This window comes from Sodiomyces alkalinus (assembly GCF_003711515.1).
Source record: "Sodiomyces alkalinus F11 unplaced genomic scaffold SODALscaffold_2, whole genome shotgun sequence".
Taxonomy (NCBI): domain Eukaryota; kingdom Fungi; phylum Ascomycota; class Sordariomycetes; order Glomerellales; family Plectosphaerellaceae; genus Sodiomyces; species Sodiomyces alkalinus.
The window spans coordinates 543,456-554,842 of record NW_021167080.1 but is presented as its reverse complement, the minus strand read 5'-3'; positions in this window follow the sequence as shown (position 1 = coordinate 554,842).

Here is an 11,387-nt window from a genome sequence, read left to right as displayed (position 1 = left end):
GTTTAGCGGAGGTAGGAGATCCTTACGGGTTAGACTCGATAGGGAGGCGTTAGAGGGAGAGGGGTTTATAGTGCTAGCGCCGATAACGTTACCGTTATTAATAGCTTACTTCCTCCTACGTATAGGGTTATAAGTCCTTCTAGCGTTAAAGAACGCCTTCTAGGCATTATCGTTCTGCACCATCTTAGTCTTATAGATACTTATAATAGTTCTCGCGATACATAGGCGCGCGGGTAATAGGCGCGCGGCTAATAATTATACGGCCGATAGGCACCCCCTAAGGGTATCCGCGGCTGCTTATTAGTGGTTATCGTCTCCTTCCACCTTAACGCCCCTAACCACTGCTAACGCTATAAGGAACGCGCGCGCAGGATCTTCCGGGGATATTAGAGGCGTGGGAAACTGTTTAAACCTCGTAGCGGTAAACCGCGGAGTATCCGTAATAGTATCGGTGTCCGTAGTAATAGTGGTAGCCTCTCCCGTAGTAATAGCGGTAGCCTCTCTTATAATAATAGCGGGGTTATCGCCTTTACCCGTAATAATAGCGGTAGTATAGTCTTCTTCTATAGTAATAATAGTATCCGTAATAATAGCGGTGCCTGTAGTAATAGCGGTATAGTCTATAGTAATAGTAGTAGCCTCTCTTATAGTAATAATAACGGCCTCGCCTTTATCTATAGTAATAGCGGTAGCTTTAGAGTCTTCCGACTTAAGATCTAATACGTCTACGGCTATACCCCTTAATAGTAGCCTATTCACGGTCTTATTAGATTAAGTGATACGGATAAATTATAGGCGTTCCCCGATTTCCTCGGCGGAAGCTGTAGCTTATTGCATTTTAATCCTACTATTAAATATCTCGTCCTCATTAAAGACCAGGTCTCTTATAGTAATAATATCCGTTAGGTATAGTAGCTAGACACGGAAGCTATTCGAGGATTAGTATCTAACGTGATAACCGATCTATACCTTTGGTTCTAGCCTTTATAGGCGGTTCCTTTTAGTCTAGGTATTACGCATCTTCGCGAAGACTTTATAGCCGTATACTCGTAGGTGCGTAAGGTTAGGTTAACGGCCGCGTAGGCCTTCGTATAGCGTCTTCTAGTCGTTAATATATCTTAGCGTCCTATTATACAGATATATAGCGGTCTTAAAGATCTTAGGCTAAATAGATATTGGCAGATTAGCCCTAATCCTTATAGCCCTCGCCCTCCTTTTAACGATACCTCTAATCCATTCTATAACGCCGTTTTAATCCTATAAATATAGTGCCGACGGCTAGCCTTCTACCCCCTTAGTAGCGAGGAAAGCAACGATTTCTAGGCGCTAAAATATCTTAGAATCGGCCCGCAGAATATATACCCTAACGTCGAATTAGGTCTTAAGTAGGGCAAAGACGTCTTTTAACGCGTATAGGATAAAGCCTTAGTCTCTTTTTTATAGGTAGTAATCCCACGTATAACCTATATATATATCTATAACGAATATAATAGACTTATATCGGCCGCCTAATAATTCCGACTCTTTTAGATCGTGAAAATTAATAGCTAGGGCCTCTCCGGGCTTTAACGGGTAAAGAGATAGTATTCTCTGGATCTACGTAGGCACTTACGGTTAACTATACGCGTTATAGTCCGTTATATATAGTCCCTTTATCTTTACACCTTAAGTGGCGTTAATGATCTTTACGAGAGCGTCGATACCGTAATAGCCGAGGCGTTTATACTACCGTTATACCGTGGTCTTCTACGGTTACCGCGGTTATCGTGATCTTCTATACGGGTTATCGCGGGGGTGCCTTACCGAGACGGCAAACGCGGTAGGGGCCGTGGCTTCCGCGTGCTCGATTATATATTAGCCGTGGATATCTAGTAGCTTATAGATAGGCCGGTCGTTAGCGGAGCTAACAATAGTATTATTTACGGTATCCTAATAGTAGCCTTATAGGCGTAGCTAGCGTTCCGAGACGATATTAGTAACGACTTCCTTATAGTATACGACGTTACGGAGGCGTAATAGCCTCTTCGTGCCCGATAGGGATTATACCCGTAGCTTAACATCTCCGTATCCAAGGATAGAAGCCTTATTAATACCCACCTAAAAGAATAAAGATAAAGTATCCGTGGATAGTCTAATAGCCGTAAAACAGCCTTGATTATTAAAGACGTCGATCGACGATCCTAAGTCTAGGATAGCGTAGTATAGTAGTGTTTTAGCTTAGTTAATGGATAAGAATACTCCTTATACTTATAATCTTAATAGTATCGTCATACGAGGGCGCGCTACCCCCTTATCTTAGGAGGGGTAAACGCCTAGCCGTATACTCGCGGTGACGGAAAGGTCTTTTAAAACTATACTTACGGGTAAAGTAATAACCCCCCGATTCTATTATTACGGTATAGTAGTTATAATAGGCGAAGTATTATAGAGTCAATCTTCCTAGACTTCCTCTACCTTATTAGCGGTGATAGCTTCTAAGGCTTCCCGCCTCTTCTGTATCGCGGTATCCACGCGGTTTTTAAAACTATAGTTACGTATCTTCTTTTCTATAACCTTTATAATATCTTCGCGGCCACGCTAGATATAAAGGCATATATCCGGCCTTATATACTAATAGGCGGCGATAGTATAGGTATTCTTATATATCTTATAAGGCCTCCTTATTACGGGAGGGATAGCCTTTACGGATATATTACTATAAGGACGCTTCTTATTATCTTTATTATTTAAAGTATTCTTAGTATTAGGGAGGTTCTCGAGGGTATTAAAGGTGCCTCTCCCGACTATAGGCTTAATAGCGGAGGATTATAGGCTCTTTATATTACTAAGAACCGCCCTTAAAGCCTTTACGAAGTCGTTAATCGTTAGCTTATTTTCCGTAATCTTATCGTAGTTATTAACTAGGTAGTTATTACTCTATTTTTAGGTAATAGGTCTAATAGCTTTTAACGCGTCTTCCGCCTAATAGGCCATGCTTAATAGCTCTAAAACGTCTATATATTTATAGTGTATTATCGCCGCCTTCTAGCTTATAACCTAACCGTCTATATCCTTAGGTATAGCCTTTATAGGCGTGGTGTATCGTCGATATAGGACTAACGCTTCCCTACGAAGGTCTATAAGGGTTAGTCCTATATACGCGTGTAGGAGAGTAATCTAAGCCCGTAGGTTATTTACGGTGTTATCCTATAACTAGGTGAGGAGGTTATATAATGTAGTATAAACGGTCCTTTCGATATAGGAGCGTACCTTGTTAAACTCCTTTTACTACGCGTCGTAGTCTGCCTTTTCCTCGCGGTATACACGGCGATCTTATAGGTAACGCGTACGCCCCTTTTTAGAGAGGTTATCGATAGACGTGGGCGTCCTTATCGGTGGCTCTTTCGTTACGGCCGTAGCCTTCCGGCGGGCGGCCGTCTTCTTACCGGCGGCTATAGCCGCTGTCAGCACACAAATAAGGTACGCAAAAGATGTGTGTGTGCATTAAAGAAGAGTAAAAGATACTCTGCGGAAATGTCTAACGATATAGTAACAGGAGGCGAAATCGATGTGGATACATCGGTCGGAAGTACTCTATCCGAGTATATAAATGGCGTAAGTCATACCCCAATAAGTGTATGGTAGTATCTAACACACACCCCTAGAACTACAGGATTAATCCTAACTATTCTGCTTAATTAAAGCCGTAAATCTAGGGTAACATAGAGCCTAGATATTAATCTAACGGTTAAACGGCTTATTGAAGAGCGCGCTCTTTTTATGCCTAAAAACGTTAAAAACGTGTAAAAACAGGTGGTTAAATTAACCCTAAAATAACGTTAAAAACGGGTGCCTAAATAATAATCTAAAGGGCACTAAAACTAACGGTTAATCTAGGCTGTAGATTTTAAACTCAGTATCGCGCCTCTTATAAATTACCTTAAGCCCCTTAGCTTAGGACCTCTATCCCTAATAGATATACAAACGCCTTATATTTCTGCGGGGGAAGTACCTTAGTCAGCATATCGCTAACTATCTCTTAGGTTAAGATCCAGGCGATTAGGACTTTTTTCTATTAAATAACCTATCGGATCTAAAGGGCGTGGATATCTAGATACTTTAATCTAAATATAACCTAAGGGCGTGGAGCCTCTAAAAGGATGCTTATTTAGTCGTTATTACAGTATATCGTTAGAGGCTTATTTTTAATGGTTAAGGTTAGGTCCTTAATTAAACGCTTAATCGCGATATACTGCCTAGTAGTAGCAGAAAATGCTATAAGCTCGGCTTTAGTACTAGAAGTCACGACGCTTATTTACTTATTTGCCTTTTAGTCTATAGGACCCCCGAATAATAACATAGTATAGCCTTAGGAGCTATACCGAGTCTCACGGTCGTCCTTAAAGGCCGTGTTAGAAGTATAGTACAATACGTGCTATAGGTAGTTATTACGTAGTCTAAAGTAAAGGCATAGGGACTTATTTAAGACTAGGTACTTTAAACACCTATCTACGGTATTATAATACTATTTTAACGGGTTAGTATTAAATTCGGTAAGCCTCGAAGCGGCCTTAGATACGTTAGGCCAGGTCTAATAGGCGACGTAATTAATAGAACCGACCTTCCGTAGATATAGGTGGATTAATTCTGTAAAGACTTATTAGTCGGTAGTAGATAATTCCAAAATATCAGGAAAAGGAAGAGGGCTTTTAACCCTACGCCCACTATAATCCACCTATAACGCCTTAATCTTTTCGGTGATATAGTTCTCGAGGGAAAGCTAAAGCCGACGTTATTAGCCATCGCGAACCACTCTGATCCCTAAGAACCACTTAAGTGGGCCGAGGTCCCTTACTTAGAGGTGCTACTGTATCCGTTATATAAGAGAATTAATAGCAGATTAATATTCCTTCCTATAGATTAGAATAATATCGTCCACGTAGAAGAAGACGATTAGTTCCTTGCTTTTAAAGACGTAATCGTCTTTAGTTAGTTACTTTAGGTCGTACTTACCTAAAATGGAAGAGAGCTATTTATGCTATGGCTTAGGGGAGCGACGTAGGCTATATAATGCCCTGCGTAGGCTTTCTATACCGCGCGAGGGTGGTCGCGATAGCTTTAAAAGAGCATTAAGGTCCTCGTCTCTCTTTATGCCTTTTACTGCTTAAAGCAGCGGCTATCCGGGTAGATCCTTAACGTAAATCTCTTCGTTAAGGGTGGCGTTAGTGAAGGCGTTAACGGTATTAAGCTAACGAGTCTCTAGGTTAAAATAGGCAGTAATAGCTATTAACGACCTAAAGGTCCTGCCGGTAAGGGTAGAGGCGTAGGCGTTAAGGTGGTTTTTAGGCTATTAATTGCCTCGCACGTATAACCTCGCCTTAAACTTACTAATATACCCCGACGGGTTAACCTTATACTTAAAGACCTATTTAAGGTCTAAGGTACGTTACCTACCCTAAGGCAGCTCTGCTACTTTAAAGGTGCCTATTAACCTAAGTATATCCACCTCTTATACGGCTACCTTAAGCCATTATACCTTATAGGGGCTTTTTAGTATCTAAGACTAATGTAACGGTTCCTTAGGCATCTCGCGGCATAATAGCAGCTTCTTCGGCTTCTCGAAGGTATAATAGGAGACGTAATCGTCGTATCTAGAAGGAGGTCGGCGATTACGAGCAGGCCGCCCTATAGGGGCAGGCGTTAGAGCTAAAGCAGACGAACGAGAGGTTAGCCGTGAAGCAGGAATAGCAGTAGTAGCAGTGGTATTAGACTTAGCTGCTTATAGAGTGGATTAAGGAGGAGTAGTAGTAGTAATAGCCTCTTCGAGAACGGATTAGTTAGGCGATAATAATCCTATTCCGACGGTATTATCGGTGGCCTCGCCTAAGGTGGAGGAAGATCCAGAGGAAGAACCACTAGTATCGTTAAATTCCTCTTCGCTGCGTTTAACCACCGTAGCTATAGACGTCTAAAGATCGTTAGGAGGTAGCAAAAAGGGCGTATAAGTAGGCCTCGAAGAAGAAGAGGTTATTAAAGAGCGTAAAATTAGTGCTGTTATTAAAGAGGAGGGTAAAATAGTAGTTAAAGAGGAAGAACTAACAGCAGGAAGAACGGCAGGTATAACGGTAGGCACCGTGCCTGCCACGGCCGTAGCAGCTATTCCACGTAATACCTCTTAGTTAGTAACCTATTAGTTTTTAGAGGCGTTTTCGGTGGTTTTTACGTTAGTAGTGGTTTTTAATTCTTCACCACTACCGCCGGCTACCCCCCTAGATTTTAACGATTAAGGCTATTATTAACGCCTCCTTCCCTCTTATAAAGCCTTTATCGTGGAGTTCTGCTACGTTACTATAGATATACCGAAATCGACGATATCTGTTATAACGCTAAAAGGATCGTGAATCTCATAATCTAACGGCAGATTAAGCTCTTTATACAGTTCTAGAGGCATATTAGGCTCCTCTCCCCTATTTTCATAAAGAACTAACTCGTCGAATAGGATAACCCTTATATGCAGGATCCTCCTTAGTTTTAGCATCTGAATCCGAAAAATATTAGTGCCTTCGTAACCGATTGAATAACCGATATATAGCCTCGGCGCGAGCTTTTCGTTCTTATGCCTCCCTCGCAGGTAGTCAGCAGTCAACGCGTACGCCTTATAACTATACCTCTTTAGGTGCGTAATTAAGGGATTGGTTCCGGCTATAAAGCTAACGATACCCTCTTTTTACAGCCACGCGTTCAATACTCCCTCGGGTGCTTGCCAGCCTAGATCCCTGCGCGGAATCCGGTTATACAGGTAAGTGGCTACTATAATAATCTCTGGCTATAGATCCTATTAAAAGCTTAAGGTATCTACTAATACCCTTACGATAGCGGAGATAATACCCTTATACCGTTCGGCGTTAGCGTTCTATACGGCTATATAAGGAGCCGATCTTTCTAGTAGGATACCACGATTTAAAGACTAGTTATCCAGCTTCTTCTATAACGCCCTCTCTCCGTCGAGTCTAATCACACTAATAAGTAGCCTATACTACCTCTATAAAAAGAGTTCGAAGTTAGCTATTAAGGATAGTATATATTTATACCCTAGTATCGTTCTAGTCACGTTTTTATATGTGCAGGGATTATAGAACAGGGTAATAGTATTATCGCCGTTAGCGGCAGGATCTATAGAAAACAGATCCACGTTAATCCTCTAAAAAGGCCTTATTAGCCTATAAGTAGGTGGACGTCGCGATACTATCCTTTTTACCTTACTAATAGCGTAAGCCTTATAGTCTACCACCAAAGGTACCGCTCTTCCTTTTAAAGCCACGATACCTCCCACGCAGCTTTTTAATAACTACGCCAGTGCTCAAGGGTTTACGTGCCCTAGCCTCTTATACTATAAATAGGCATCGGCCACGCTTATAGCCTTTAGTTCCCTCGAGCTATTAAAATAGCTCTGCTATTACTACTATAAGCGCTATAGCGTACCCTTAGTTAGTTTAAGGGTATATTAGCCGTTAACGTTAATTAACAGCAGGCAGGTATATCGGTCCAATACTAAGATATCTCTACCGGTTATAAAAACAGCGTTCTAACCCTTCTATAACCTACGCGTTACTAGCAGCGTTATAGGGTATCCATCCATAAACGCCACATTCTTTAGCATAAGAGTATAAGGATATCCTTTTATATCTTTAACCTAAAGACGCAGGGTGCCGTACCCCTCTACTAGATTAAAGATGCCACCACCTATCTAAAATCTAATAATAATAGTAGTAGGCTAAAAGTCCTCGAGTAGGTAGCGTTAATTAGTTATATACCTTAGGGACCCCGAATCGATTAATAACTAATTAAAAAGATCGTTACTAACCACTTATTTAGTCTATAGGAGCGAGAAAACCGACGGCGACTACGAGGTTAATAAATCCACCTCTTCACCTATAAAATTAAAGGCAAAATACATATCGTAAAAGCTATTATCAGAATCCTCTTCTCTATTATTAACGAAATTAGATACTTTCTTAAACTAATCTTTCTCTAGTAACTTAGCTTTAGACTCTTTTACCTTATTTTTCGCCTTATTAATATTCTTTTTAATATACTCCCTGAACTTCTTTTACTTAGAAGCACTCTAGCTCTTCATAACGCGGTCGTAGCGTTCCACCACCTCCTTTAAGGGCGTAAAGCCCTTTTAGCGGCGTATTAGATTAATGCTCGGGTAAGTACTCCACGGGTAGTAGTAGCGTTTAGCTCTTCCTATCTTAACGTAATCGTAGATATATTCCCGAGGTGCCGAAAAATCCTTTTTTCCTTATTACTACTAACCTCCCTAATTAGTAGGCTATTATCTACTATCTTTATCCTTTCCTAGGAATATCGCCGTATAAAACGATAACGCTATAGGCTTCGTATTAAGCCTATAGGGATGTCTATAGCGTAACCAAACTGTATATTCGTTTATAACCTCTTCGATAGTAGGTTAGTCTTCCTTATCCTCTCTTAAAATCTCTGTAAAACGCGCCTCTAACCACTCTAAACCTATAATACCGATAGCCCTAAAAAACGCGTCGAGTTAATACTCTATAGTATTAGAAGATCTAACGCTATAGGTATTTGAATCTCGGTATAGCAATATAAAGTCCTAAAGCTAACGCTTATAGGGTATCCTCCGTATATTTTATATACATTCATCCTATCTCTTCTTAACTAAGGACTTCTAGGCAGTGTTAGTAGGTTTAAGATAGTCCTTTAAGGCGATTAGGATATCTTTAACCTCCTTCTTCCCTACGTACTAATCTTTAAGGTTAGGATTAACTATCTTCGCGATATAGTTGTGAAAAGCAGTTAGACCTTATTACTATTACTAATATTTATTCTCTTTAACGTTCTATAGCTTAAACTTACGATCCTAGGTATTATCATCGTTACCTTCTTCTAAAGGTTCCGAGGATTCGAGCTATTAAGGACGTTTAGATTCCTTAAGGTCTGGATTAATAAGGTTAGAGACCTATTTAGCGTAGGCTATCTGCATAACAGCCTCGATCTAACGGCGCTATTCTTTTAGTAAGGTAAGGATCGTGTAGCCTATTATAGGCAATGCCGTAGTTAAGGCCATTGTCTGACTAACTAGGACTATAGGGAAATAAACTATCGAAACCGACTATAACGGACCGATTAAATAAGGAGCGATTATACGAGATAGAACGAGAGGGGATTAAGCGATTTATTAACGGAATAACGAAATAACGGTTATAATAAAGCAGGCGGACGTAGCTAATAATACTAAGCTAACCGCTATAGACTTAAGGCTATTTTAACTGCCCTAAAGCTATAGGATCTATTAGAATAGCTTCGTTTATTAGAACGCCGGGCTTATAACTATTAGCATATATATAAGGTATGCAAACGATATATATATGTATTAAAGAAGAGTAAAAGATACTCTGCGGAAATATCTAACTATACAGTAAAAGGAGGGGAAATCGATATAGATACATCTGTCGGAAGTACTCTATCCGATTATATAAATAGCGCAAGTCACACCCCGATAAGTGTGTGGTGGTATCTAATAGCCGCCGTGGCAGCGGCCGTGTTATCGGCGGCCTTATCGCCCTTTAGCGTGACGGTGGAAGACGTGGTGGCCGTAGCCGTGGCCTCCTCCGCGTCTAGGTCCACGACAAGGGCTTCGTACTTACGAACGTTAGGTGGTATAAGTATAGGGAGGAGGTAGGCATTAGCCTCCTCGTCGCTTAGCTTTAGATTAAGGTAGTTATCCTAGTAGCAGGTAGATTTACCGCGGACGGCGCGCTCCTATACTACCTAATCCCTTTAGTTAATAAGGGTAGTGGCGGCCGCCTTCTATTCGGCGTTAGATACGTTAGAAGATATTTTTATTAGTCTATTGTTTATCGGTTAGTTAATTAATAGGTAGGTTAATGAATCTCTTAATTACTCTAATTAGGTCGATAGTAGTTATTTTAAAGTGCTTATATAAACGTGATGACTTTTTATAGTGGAATAGGGGTAGCCTTATTAATATCTATTATTTAGGCGTTATAAACCGGGCTTATAACTATCACACGTTAAATAGGCACTTAGATAACTAACTTAGTAGAGCAGAAATCTCGTGTATATATATTATATTAAGTTATATCTATCAGAGTCTCTTATACCCGTAATTTAGGTGGTAAAGACTCTATTATAGGTACTATATTATTTAGTTCCTATCCGGTCTTTTCCAGTATCCGCTCCTATTATATCCGAAGCCCTTAGTTATAGCGTGGATCCCCCCTGGATCCCTTATAGACCACATCGTGGTCCGTGTGCCTATACGACAGGTCTATACCTATACGATAAGAGACTACAGATAAACTGATATTGAAGACCGTGGCTAAGCTAAGGGTAGGTGTGGGTCCGAGTAGGGCGAAAAGGTAAGCTAAGGGTTGCTATGGGTCTGCTTTCTGATTAGTCACCCTAGGGAAACGTCGTCTCTCCTAGCTTTACGAGTCGTGTCGTAACACGTTAACGTGTTTTCCCCACTTTTGTCCTAATACGCCTAATTAATTAGTTAAACTATTTCGCGATTATATTAAATATATTATAAGGAGTATCTCTGTTAACGGTTCTTATATTACTTATTATAAAGAGTGCTTTTCTATTAGTACCAAAAGAAACTTTTATATTATTATAAAGAGTATTTTTCTTTTACTTTTTATAAGAGTAGTTACCTAAGAGACTTAGTTATATACCCTTAATAAATAAGAGTATTAGTCTCCTACCTATTATAAGGGTGGTTACCTAAGATATTTAGTCACGTAACCTTAATAAGTAAAAGTATGTTTCTCTTACCTATTATAAGAGTAGTTACCTAAGATATCTAGTTATATAACCGTAATAAATAAAATAGTTTTTCTTTTACTATTATAAGGGTAGTTACCTAACATATTTAGTCACGTGACCTTAATAAGTAAGAGTGTTTTTTCTCCTACCTATTATAAGGGTAGTTACCTAAGATATCTAGTTATATAATCTTAGTAATTAATAGAGTTTTTCTCCTACTTATTATAAGGGTAGTTACCTAAGATATCTAGTTATATAATCTTAGTAATTAATAGAGTTTTTCTCCTACTTATTATAAGGGTAATTATCTAAGATATCTAGTTATATAACCTTAATAAATAAAAGAGTTTCTCCTACGTATTATAGGGGTAGTTACCTAAGATATTTAGTTATATAATCTTAATATATAAGCGAGTTTTTCTCTTATTTATTATATGGGTAGTTACCTAAGATATTTAGTTATATAACCTTCATAAGTACAAGAGTTTTTCTCCTACTTATTATAAGTGTGGTTACCTAAGATATTTAGTCACGTGACCTTAATAAGTAAGAGTGTTTATCTCTTACCTATTATA